The 11798-nt window shown below is 37.2% G+C and overlaps 1 protein-coding gene across 2 annotated transcripts in view; it reads right to left on the minus strand.

The window, feature by feature from the left end:
* Nucleotides 1-9710, minus strand: part of LOC139877661 (PTI1-like tyrosine-protein kinase 2) — a 37764-nt gene extending 28054 nt beyond the window's left edge. For both annotated transcript variants that reach the window (XM_071865094.1, XM_071865093.1), the window contains exon 1: nucleotides 9531-9710. The gene's annotated coding sequence lies outside the window, so the exon portion shown is untranslated. The remainder of the gene's footprint in view (nucleotides 1-9530) is intronic.
* Between the last annotated feature and the right edge of the window lie 2088 nt (nucleotides 9711-11798).

The following is an 11798-nucleotide window of genomic DNA, read 5'->3' on the forward strand; positions in this document are numbered from 1 at the left end:
AAGTGTCTATTCCACCCTTTTCAACCGTTCCGGACGTAACGGTGATCTCTGTTTTCTACAATTCAACCCCGTTTGTGTTGAAAAATTATTTGTAAGGTGATAATGTCCACAGAAGAGTCAACATCATCTTCCGGAGCTATGATTATGCTCACAGCCACAAACTACACGGTGTGGAAACCTCGGATGGAAGATCTCCTCAGCTGTAAGGATTTGTTCGATCCTATTGAATTAAAGGGTATAAACCCTGATTCTGCCAAAGAGAAAGAGTGGAATAAATCAAACCGAAAAACTATTGGTCAGATCCGTCAATGGATTGATCATAGTGTCTTCCACCATGTTGCACAAGAGACAGACGCATATGTCCTCTGAAAAAAGTTGGAGGACATGTATCAGGCCAAGACTGCTCGAAATAAAGCCCTGCTGATGAGGCGTTTAGTCAACATGAAGCTCAAAAATGGAACTTCAGTTGCCGAGCATACCAGTGAATTCCAGAGCTTGGTCAACCAGTTATCTTCTGTAGAGATGCCGCTTGGCGATGAAGTTCAGGCGCTACTGCTACTTAGTTCCCTTCCCGATAGTTGGGAAACGCTGGTAGTAACACTCAGCAACTCAGCCCCGAATGGCAAACTTACCATGTCAATGGTCAAGGATGCCCTATTCAGTGAAGAGGCAAGGAGAAAGGACATGGGCACAGATCAGACCCATGCCTTTGTCACAGAGAATCGGGGGAGACAGCGAATGAGTAGCAAAAATAAATGGAGAGGCAGAAGCAAGAGCAGGGGTAGGTCAGCTGATGGCAGAAAACCAACATATAAATGTCATCATTGTGGATTAGAGGGATATATGAAGAAGAACTGCTATAGATTGAAAGAGGAACAAGGTCAAAGCAGTTCACAGCCGAAGAATAAGGGTGGAGAAACATTAGTGACTATCTCTGGTGATGTAGCTTATTGTTCAACCTATGATGAGACATGCCTTCACGTCTCACGAGAAGAAACATAATGGGTGGTAGATACTGCAGCTTCCTACCACGTGACTCCATACAAGGAATACTTCACAACATACAAAGCTGGCGACTTTGGAGCTGTGAAGATGGAAAATTCCAGTTCCGCTGAGATTGTCGGAATTGGAGATGTCAGGATAAAGACAAGTTCCGGGAGCACAATCACTCTGAAGGATGTCCGCCATGTGCCAGATCTTCGGCTGAATTTACTTTCTGGGGTAGCTCTCGACAAACAGGGCTATGATAGTCATTTCAGTAGAGGCACATGGAAATTGTCAAGAGGCGCTATGATAGTCGCTCGAGGACACATTTGTGGCACACTGTACAAGACTCATGTGAAGATCTGCACAGACAGTATTAATGTTGCAGAAAATGAGGCTTCACAAAATTTATGGCACCAGAGACTCGGTCACATGAGTGAGAAAGGGTTGTCTACCCTAATAAAGAAGAAGCTTATCAATGTAGACAAGGACGCTGCACTAGATCCTTGCAATCATTGTCTGTTTGGTAAGTAGCATAGAGTCTCGTTTAATTCATCTTCAACAAGAAATCAGAATTACTCAGTCTGGTACACTCTGATGTTTGCGGTCCCTTAGAGGTTGAATCAATTGGCGGTAATCGATATTTTCTGACGTTTATCGATGATGCTTCTCGAAAGGTGTGGGTATATTTCTTGCGGACGAAGGACCAGGTTTTCGATTACTTCAAACAGTTCCATGTCATGGTAGAACGTGAGACGGGAAATAAGTTAAAGTGTCTTCGATCCGACAACGGCGGTGAATACTCTTCCAGACAGTTCGATGCCTATTGCAGATCATATGGCATCCGACATGAGAAGACGGTCCCACGTACCCCTCAACACAATGGTATAGCAGAAAGAATGAACCGAACAATCATGGAACATGTTCGGAGCATGCTCAGTATGGCTAAGCTGCCAAAGCCATTCTGGGGAGAAGCAGTCAGAGCCGCTTGTTATTTGATCAACCGATCTCCATCAGTACCACTGAATTTTGAAGTTCCAGAGAAACTTTGGTTTGGAAAGGATCCATCATACTCTCACTTAAGAGTATTTGGATGTTTGGCGTACGCACATGTATCCAAGGAGCTCAGGCAGAAGCTGGATGCAAGGACCACTCCATGCATATTCATAGGCTATGGAGATGAAGAATTTGGATACAGATTATGGGATCCAAAGGAGAAAAAGGTAATCAGAAGTAGGACGTGGTGTTCCATGAAAGCCAGACAATAGAAGATATTGAAAAGCCCACAATATCTCAGAAGACAAATGTTGCTGCTCAGGTGCTAGAGGCAACAACGGAATCATTCATGATAAATGAATTTTCAGTGCAAGAAGAAATACCGGAAGTAGAAGATAATGAGGAAAATGACGATGCTGAGCAGGGGGAGCCACAACCCCATCTGCTAGACGTTCCAGCACCATCACAAGGTCAAGATGATGGTGGATCTCCTCAGAATGTTCCAGAAGTTCGTAGATCTGAACGAGGTCGGATTCCATCGAGTAGATATCCAGAATCCGAGTACCTTCTACTTACTGAAGATGGAGAACCGGAGAGTTTTCATGAAGCAGCAACTCATAAGGATAATGAAAAATGATTGCTCGCAATGCAGGATGAGATGGATTCTCTGCAGAAAAATCCAACTTATGAGATTGTAGAACTTCCACGCGGGAAGAAGGCACTGAAAAACAAATGGGTGTTCAAGCTGAAAAAAGATGGTAGTGGAAAAGTGGTGAAATACAAAGCACGGCTTGTAGTCAAAGGATTCCAACAGAAGAAAGGGATTGATTTTGACGAGATATTTTCACCAGTAGTCAAGATGACTTCAATTAGAGTCATACTTGGATTGGTCGCAAGTATGAACTTGGAGCTTGAACAGATGGATGTAAAGACAGCTTTCTTCATGGAGATTTACATGAAGAAATTTACATGGAGCAGCCGGAAGGTTTTGAAGTTTCAGGAGATAACCTCGTATACAAGCTGAAGAAAAGTTTATACGGTTTAAAGCAGGCACCTAGGCAGTGGTACAAGAAGTTTGACTCGTGCATGGTGAGTCACGGGTACAAAAAAACTGCAGCAGATGAGTGTGTCTACATTCAGAAGTTTTCTGAAAGAGATTTCGTTGCTCTTCTACTTTATGTAGATGATATTTTGATCGTAGGGAAAGACGCAACGAAGATCAACCAGCTGAAGAAGGAACTCTCTAAGTCTTTTGACATGAAAGACTTAGGACAGGCTTAACAAATTTTGGGAATGCAGATTACCCGAGATAGGAAGAATAGAAGGTTATGGCTATCTCAGGAGAAGTATATTGAACGAGTACTTTCACGTTTCAATATGAACAATGCCAAACCTGTTAGCATTCCATTAGCTAACCATTTCAAGTTAAGCAAGAGTTCTTGTCCCTCATCAAAGGAAGAGATCGGGGAGATGTCTTCAATACCATATTCTTCAGCAGTTGGAAGTTTGATGTATGCGATGGTGTGTACAAGGCCCGATATTGCTCATGCAGTGGGAACGGTGAGTCGTTTTCTCTCCAACCCCGGGAAAGAGCATTGGAATGCGGTAAAATAGATTCTCAGATATCTTAAAGGTACAAAGAATCTATGTCTTTGTTACGGGGGAGCTGATCCAATCTTGGAAGGCTATACAGATGCGGATATGGCCGGAGATCCTGATAGTAGGAAATCTACTTCAGGATTCATTTACACTTTTGCAGGGGGAGCCGTTTCATGGCAGTCAAGACTACAGAAGTGTGTTGCATTATCCACAACTGAAGCAGAGTATATTGCTGCCGCAGAAGCTGGAAAAGAAATGTTGTGGTTAAAGCGTTATCTTCAAGAATTTGGAATCAAGCAAAAGGAGTACAAGGTATATTGTGACAGTCTGAGTGCTCTAGATTTGAGCAAGAACTCCATGTACCATTCCCGTACAAAACATATTGATATTCGCTATCATTGGATACGGGAGGTAATTGATCGACAACTGTTGAGACTAGTGAAGATCCATACTGAGGAAAATCCTGCGGATATGTTGACAAAGGTGGTGACTCGAGAGAAGTTGGAGTTATGCAGAGACATAACTGGAATATTTGTGAATTCGGCTGGAGGGGGAGAATTGAAGATTTCTATCCTACAATCTAGAAGCCCACCTTCTAGATATTCAAAGTAGGAAACCTTGACAACTCATATGGAAGTAGCAAAGTTGATAACGATGACGGCCGCCAACCTTCTCCGTTCACACCATTTCACCGCCATAAAATTTTTACTATAAATAGAGGTGCAAACCTCAGTTGTAAATCATCCCAAATCACTCAGAGAAGTGTAATCACAACCTAGATAGTGTGTGTGAGTTTTGAGAGTTTTTTGTTTTTGAGTTTTGTAATACTCTGTAAATCTATTTTTGTGAGTAATAGAGTTGTTTTTCTCTCAAATTTGTAACTCCCAACGTCCAGGCGATCCCCTCTTCCTAACAAAATAGTCCATAAGGTAGATAAGATGATCACTTTAATGTGTCACATTATACGCCTAAGTATATAAAGGAACATATTCCAGAGACTATTGGTGGAATAATACCGAAAGGCTATGCGATAAATTCCAGAGACTGTTTAGGTTTGAGGCAAACAAAGAGGCTGCAGTTTCGGATCGGTTATGGGCCAACGATGCTGAAAAGACTCTAAATGTTCAATGGTCGAGGGTCCCTTCTGGACGTACTTTGGACGATTTTAATCAGATGCTGGCGGCTTTGATTCCCCATGATGGTGTTACAAATCAAAAGGATAAATGGGTGTGGTCTTTACATGGTAGTGGTATGTATACAACTAAGGTATTCTCGGCCCAATTGAACTCCATAATACTTGAGCAGAGCATTCCGTATCATGCCACAATGCGCAATAATTATATACCCCAAAAGCTAGGCATTTTCATTTGGAGACTAAAAAGAGGCAAGCTTCCGATTCGTATGGAATTAGATAGGAGAGGGATCGATCTCGATTCGGTCCTATGTCCCCTGTGTTTGAATGAGATAGAGTCGATCCAGCATATGATTCTCGAGTGCCCAAAGACGAAAGATTTATGGGTTAGAATTCTCAAATGGTGCAACATAAATGTCTCGTTCTCCTCGATAGGTGATATGTTCATCGGCAATGGGGTAAATTCGGCTCATGTTAGTCAAAAGGTGTGGCAAGCCATCGAATGGGTAGCGGGGTACACAATTTGGAAGAAAAGGAATGAAAGGATTTTCAAGAATAAGGATTGGAATGCCCCGCTTGCTTTGAGCGAAATCCAGTCGCTTAGTTTCCTGTGGATATCATCTCGGTGCAAAAAAACCAATTTCGATTGGAATCGGTGGCTATTGAATCCCCTAATCTTTGATGATCACGTCTAAGGGGTAGTTTGTTATAGTAATTGTTCGTGTGCGTCTAGGTTTCGTGTTCGTTTCTATATATTTTCTTGTACATTTATGTTTGTAGCATGTATGCTCTCTATGCATGCCATCCTCCATGTATTCTCTTTTATTATCAATAAAAGTTTTTGCCTTTCAAAAAAAAAAATAAAAAAAAATAAAGGAACATATTATTAAAGAAAAAAAATTAAATTATTGATAGTTCTAAGGCTTGTCATTAACCTGCTTAAAGTTCTTGTACATAGCAATTTATTTTACTATTAAATAGCAGTTACTAAATTGTACAATGATTTTACGCACGATAACGATAGTTTTGACAACCCTAATAGTTGCGTTAGAAAAGACATATTATATATAGAAAGTACATGTTGGAGCCAATAGATTCATTGTGTCATACATCAAAAAATGAAAAAAAATAAATAAATATGTGTATATAAGTTTATGGGAACCTCCATGTATGGTGGTGGGCTAAAAACAACACGCTTTAAGCAGTTCTACATTCGTGTAAACACCACCACACATTCGTGTAAACACCACCACCAAATTAATAGTAACTGCTATGTACAACCGTTTAAAGCATATTAACGACATTCTATGGACATTCGTATGTATATTAACGACATTCTAAGGACATTCGTTAGCAAAAATCCCAATATTAATATTTGACTTTTTAAAATTATCAAAACACACTCCAAACAAGACTTCATAAAGTTCAATTCTTCACCGGCAAATTAAACCGTTCCTAAAACAATTTATTTTAATCAAAGACTTGATAAAAATTAGTGTTCGAGCCCTCGCTTCACGGCGGGGGTTCGGTTTTCAATGTATTTTATTGTGTTTAGTTTGTAAAATCATTTTGTGGTTAACGATGATGTCGTTGAAGCGCAACTCGAGTCGAACTAAAAGGTATAACCCGTGAAAGATTTAAAAGTTATTTTAAATTAACAATATATGTGCATCTCCGCGTTTCGCTATGAAATTGTCGACTTTTAAAAATTTAACGGAGAATTAACGTGTATGAAAAGTACCCCAAATATTTAGCGTTTTTTAAAAAGCGTCCTTTTTGCGTATAGCTAGTGACATTGTGTTCCTAAAATTATTTCGAGTTTAACGATGGAGGCGGAAAAATTTAACTCGTTGCGAGAGCAAAGATATGGCCGGTTAAATATTTGGGTGGAGTTTGTTTGAGATTTTTTATAAGAATGAGTATTTGACATTTTATCCCCCTGTTTGAGGGGTGAGTTTGATTTTTTATATAAAGTGTGAGGGTTTTGTTGTTCAATTTGGGGCAGGGAAAAAATGCGAAAAGTCGAAAGTACCCCGGGGTACTATTTATTTATCCTATGTCTTCTAAATATAGGTATAATATAATATTAATATTAATATAAAGTCGAAAGTACCACGGGTACTATTTATTTATCCTATGTCTTTTAAATATAGGTATAATATAATATTAATATTAATATTAATATAATATAATATAATATAATATAATATAATATAATAAACACTCCCACTCAATTAGTTTATTTATTTATTTTTTTAGGTAAAAGAAAGATTATACTATTAATAAAAAATTCAGATACAAGCAAAGGCACAGGTATAAAGCCTGCCCACAAAAGCATAGCCCTACAAAAATACAAACATAGGGCATTTCTAATTGATAAACTTCAATTAGTTGCATCCTGATGAACTTCAATATGTCAATTAATCAATTTTTCAAAATTAGCTACTCGTATTTTTCTATTTATGTATCTCGTAAGATGGGTGATATGATTCTATGAAAGATATAATGAAGGGATTTATAATTTTATTTTAGGAGTTCTTAGTTCTTCATCCTCTGTGGATTCAGGCCACATGCAGTGATGAGTGAGAGAGACCGCCACCCACCGCCACCTGGCTCACCACCACCACCACCGAATCGCCACTAGGACCGCCAGCCACCCTGTGAAATTGTGGGGCCCACATCCTTTTTTTTTCATTTTCCCAACGGCTAGTGTTCAGGTTTGTTTTTTTTTTTTTTCTTCCTACCCATTTCATATATATATACACATTACACTCAAATTTTTACACTTCCAAACTTCATTTCACTCTCAATTTTTATTTTTCAAACCCATTTCACTCTCAATCTTTTATAATCAAAAATGGCTTTCGGAAACATTGTTACGTTCGAGATTCACGGCGGCGGTTTGTTTTCCGATGACATGAACCGCTACGACGGTGGACGGGTCGATTATGCGGATGTGCCGGTCAATGGGCTTCGAGTTGACGAAATGTTTGATTACTTAAGGCGAAACGCGCACTGCGATGAGATTTCGCAGTTTGCATATTGGAATCCCGAGAACAAGGTGTTCGAGTGGCTTCAAGATAACGATAAATGAGCGTGGCTACTCGGAACCGCAATAATCAAATCCACAAATGTCGTGTTGTATACCAAACACATTTGGGACGATCTTCCTCACGAAACCGATGGTAGTGCGGATGGTTATTATACCGATTAATCGGTATCTAGTTTTTTTTTTTAATGTATTCGTGTGTTTTTTTTTGTACTCTTTTTTTATATGTATTTGTGTGTTTTTTTTATTTGTACTCGTTTTTTTATGTAATCGTGTTATTTTTTTTTTTGTACTTTTTTTTTTAAATGTAATTCGTGTTATTTGTTTTTTTAGTTTATAAATGTTATTTATATTTATATTTTAAGTTTTAAATAATAATAAAAAATGGGTAAAGTGTGGTAGTGAAGTTTATGATTGTGGGTGTTTAGTGAAAGGAATGTGAAAGAAATGTTAAAGGGTTTGTGATGATGTGGCGCTGATGTGGCGGGTAAAATGAGTGTGAAAGAGTGAAACCATTGCATGTGGCCTCAAAGGCGAAGGTAGGGCTTTGGGTTCATCATCTTCTTCGATTCTTTCAAATCAAGTAAATATTAACCCAACCCGACCCGGAACCCAAATACCCACCCGCTCCATCTTAGAAACCCTCTTCATCAAGTTCCAATATATCACCTCAAAAACCTATCAGTTCTGAAGAACATGTAGAGTCCACGAATGGGTTTGAACCATTTGATGCTTTGTCACAACTGGCAAAAGAAATAAATAAATGGGTAGGTTTGATAGTCGTTGAATGTCCGGTTGTGTTTTGTAAATTTAATATTAATATAAATATAAATATAAATATAAATATAAATATAAAGATAATAAATAAATATAAATACATATAAATTAATTTAATATTTAATAAGATAAGCTAAATTAAAAGCTGTTCAAAGGTAAAATACGGCGTAGGTAGTTTGAATAATTTAGTGTGTACAGATAAAATTAGTGGATAAGAATTAATGTGCAAGGATTAACTCCCTTAACAAAAACAATTTATATTAGTTTTTTCTCAAGGCAATATTTATATTTATATTTATTAAAATTAAAATGACACACAACAAGCGTGTGCCACCATTACAACTCCATAACATATCACACCTTTTTTTATTTTCTTTTTGAGTAAATGAGTAAACCACGAATGAACGAACGCATTGCCTCTCCCATAAAAGGTAAAACTTTGGGAATCAAGCCCCACGAACGTAAGATCTAGTACTGGGTGAATTGCGCATTATACGCACCCTCTAATCACATTTCTTTTTCGAACAATTTGACATAGTTAGGAATTGAACCCGAGTAGTGTGCTTATTTGAATAATTCGATAGTTACTCTGACAAGTCTATGTGATTATAACATATCACACCTTAATACCACCGGAAAACATAACTACACCAAACACACTACACCTCCATTCTAAAGACTCTTCTAACTACAACACCAAACTTTTAAGATTTGATTTTCACAATTGAAACATTTAAAAATGTGAAAACCAATGCTTTAAATCAATTAAATATACATCCTTATATTCCTTTTCTATTGTATAGTAATCATATACTTTTTAACGTGTCTCAAATTAATTGTTTACTTCAAAAATATATATATATATATTATATATATATATATATATATATATATATATATAATAATAATAATAATAATAATAATAATAATGAATAAAAAGTCAAGAATAAAAATATGAAGTTGACAAAAACACAGAGGTATACAGGATCTTACTTGTAAATATCTTGCTTCCTCAAGTAGCATCCGAAGATGTCCTGTTTCTGGGCGTAATGCTGGATTCTCTTGTAAGCAAGAATATGCCGCTTTTGAAAACCGATCGAATGATTCCGGACTCATTTGATTCCATAGATCCGGATGAATTAGATCCTTGAGTGTTCCGTTTTCATAATGAGATTTGGCGAGTGGAGCTAGCAACGTATTATCTTCGAGTGCTTTCCTCCCACACAATAATTCGAATAAAACAACACCAAATGAGTACATATCTGACTTGTGATTTACACCTCCATACGTTTCAATAGCGGGGTCGATATACCCTCGTGTGCCAATCGCTACCGAGTTCACAACTTGGCTCCTTCGTTCCTTTGAATGTTTGATAGAATATTCAAATCCTGATAACCTCGTCTTCTTCTTATTATCATCTAATAAGATTGTGAAGCTATTAATGTTACGGTGTATCATATAATTAGTATGAACGTTGGTTATTCCCATGCAAATCGTGACAGCAATAACGAACCTTAGGTTCGCGTTGAGGGTGAAAGGGTCACTTATATACCTTGAGAGACTTCCTCTGGGATAATGATGGTTTATGACGATCTTCTCACCTTTTTCGTCACAAAACCCAATCATATTGACTATATAAAAAAACCCTGGGAAACGAGAAAGCGAAAAAACCTCTGTCCAGAATTCAACGTCTCCGTGCCCATGCTTACGATCTAACCTCCGGGCTGCAATTTTAATCATCTGTCCCTCATGCTCAAGTTTCCCTTTGTAAACATACCCAAAACCACCTTTCCCAATGATATTCTTATCAGAAAAGTTGTTGGTTGCATCTACTACTTTCTGAAGTGGGATACGTAAGTGAGCAAGTTCTGTAATTTCAGATTCCATATTCTGTTAATCAAGAGAAAATTAACAAAGCAAGAAAGAAAAGGGTTCTAGTTTGAGTGGAAAATATATATATATATATATATATATATAATATGGGAAAATGAAGTTTTTGAACTTTTGATTACTGTCAAACTCTTGCACAATTCAAAGCACCAGGAAGGCAATTTTTTTATACCAACTCTTGCACGTATTTTAAAAAAGGTCGGCACTCTGATACAAACTCTTGCACATGCTAGCAATTGTCGTATATGTGGGTTCCAAGATGTCCTTTTTTTTTTTTTTTAACTAATTCAATCTAGTTTAAATATGATCAAGTTGTTAGCACGATCTGTTATATCATTTTGTTTAGAGTATACGGTTGTTAGCATGATTTTTTTATATCATTTTGTTTAGGAGTATACGGAGTTGTGCTCATTTCTTTTTAAAACCAGTGTCTCCCACTTCGTTTCGGTGTTTCTTCTGGTGTCACCTCACATTGATTTCTTTGTTTTTGGTTTTTTGTTTATCATTTTTCCTTGATCAGTAACTTTGCCTTGTATCTTCTGGTGTAACCTCACATTGATTTCTTCGTTTTGAAACATGACTAGAATCTTCCATATTCTGTTAATCAAGAGAAAATTAATAAAGCAAGAAAGAAAAGGGTTCTAGTTTGAGTGGAAAATATATAATATGGGAAAATGAAGTTTTTGAACTTTTGATTAGTGTCAAACTCTTCCACAATTGAAAGCACCAGGAAGGCAATTTTTTTATGCCAACTCTTGCACATATTTTAAAAAGGTCGGCACTCTGATACAAACTCTTGCACATGCTAGCAATTGTCTTATATGTGGGTTCCAAGATTTTATTATTATTTTTTTTTAACTAATACGAGTATAATCTAGTTTAAATATGATCAAGTTGTTAACATGATCTGTTATATCATTTTGTTTAGAGTATACGCACTACTAGAAAAAACACTTTTTCGAGCGACACCTTTTCGAACGATTTTTATCGTCCACAAAAGCCAGCTAAATGACAAAAAAAAAAAAAAAACAGTTTTTCAGTCTCACTTTTTCTTAAATGTTGACCAGGTTTTTCCGGACGACACCAAATCGTTGGAAAGAAATTTTTTTAATTATTTTTTTCACCAAATAAAATTTGGCTCCAAAAAGGAAGAAAATTTCGCGGACTTTTCTTTTCGGACAACTAGTCGTCCGGAAAAAGCTATCCGGACGACAAGCGTAATCTGGTTGAAATCTCTATTTATACAAAATTATTACACTCATCAACTCACACACAAATAAGTTTTTCTACTTAAATTTCACAAATATACTTCTCAACACAAATTGTTGACCCTCATGCCGATGATTGCCTCAATCGAAGTGTATTACGGAA

This window comes from Rutidosis leptorrhynchoides, chromosome 11 (assembly GCF_046630445.1).
Source record: "Rutidosis leptorrhynchoides isolate AG116_Rl617_1_P2 chromosome 11, CSIRO_AGI_Rlap_v1, whole genome shotgun sequence".
Classification (NCBI taxonomy): Eukaryota; Viridiplantae; Streptophyta; class Magnoliopsida; order Asterales; family Asteraceae; genus Rutidosis; species Rutidosis leptorrhynchoides.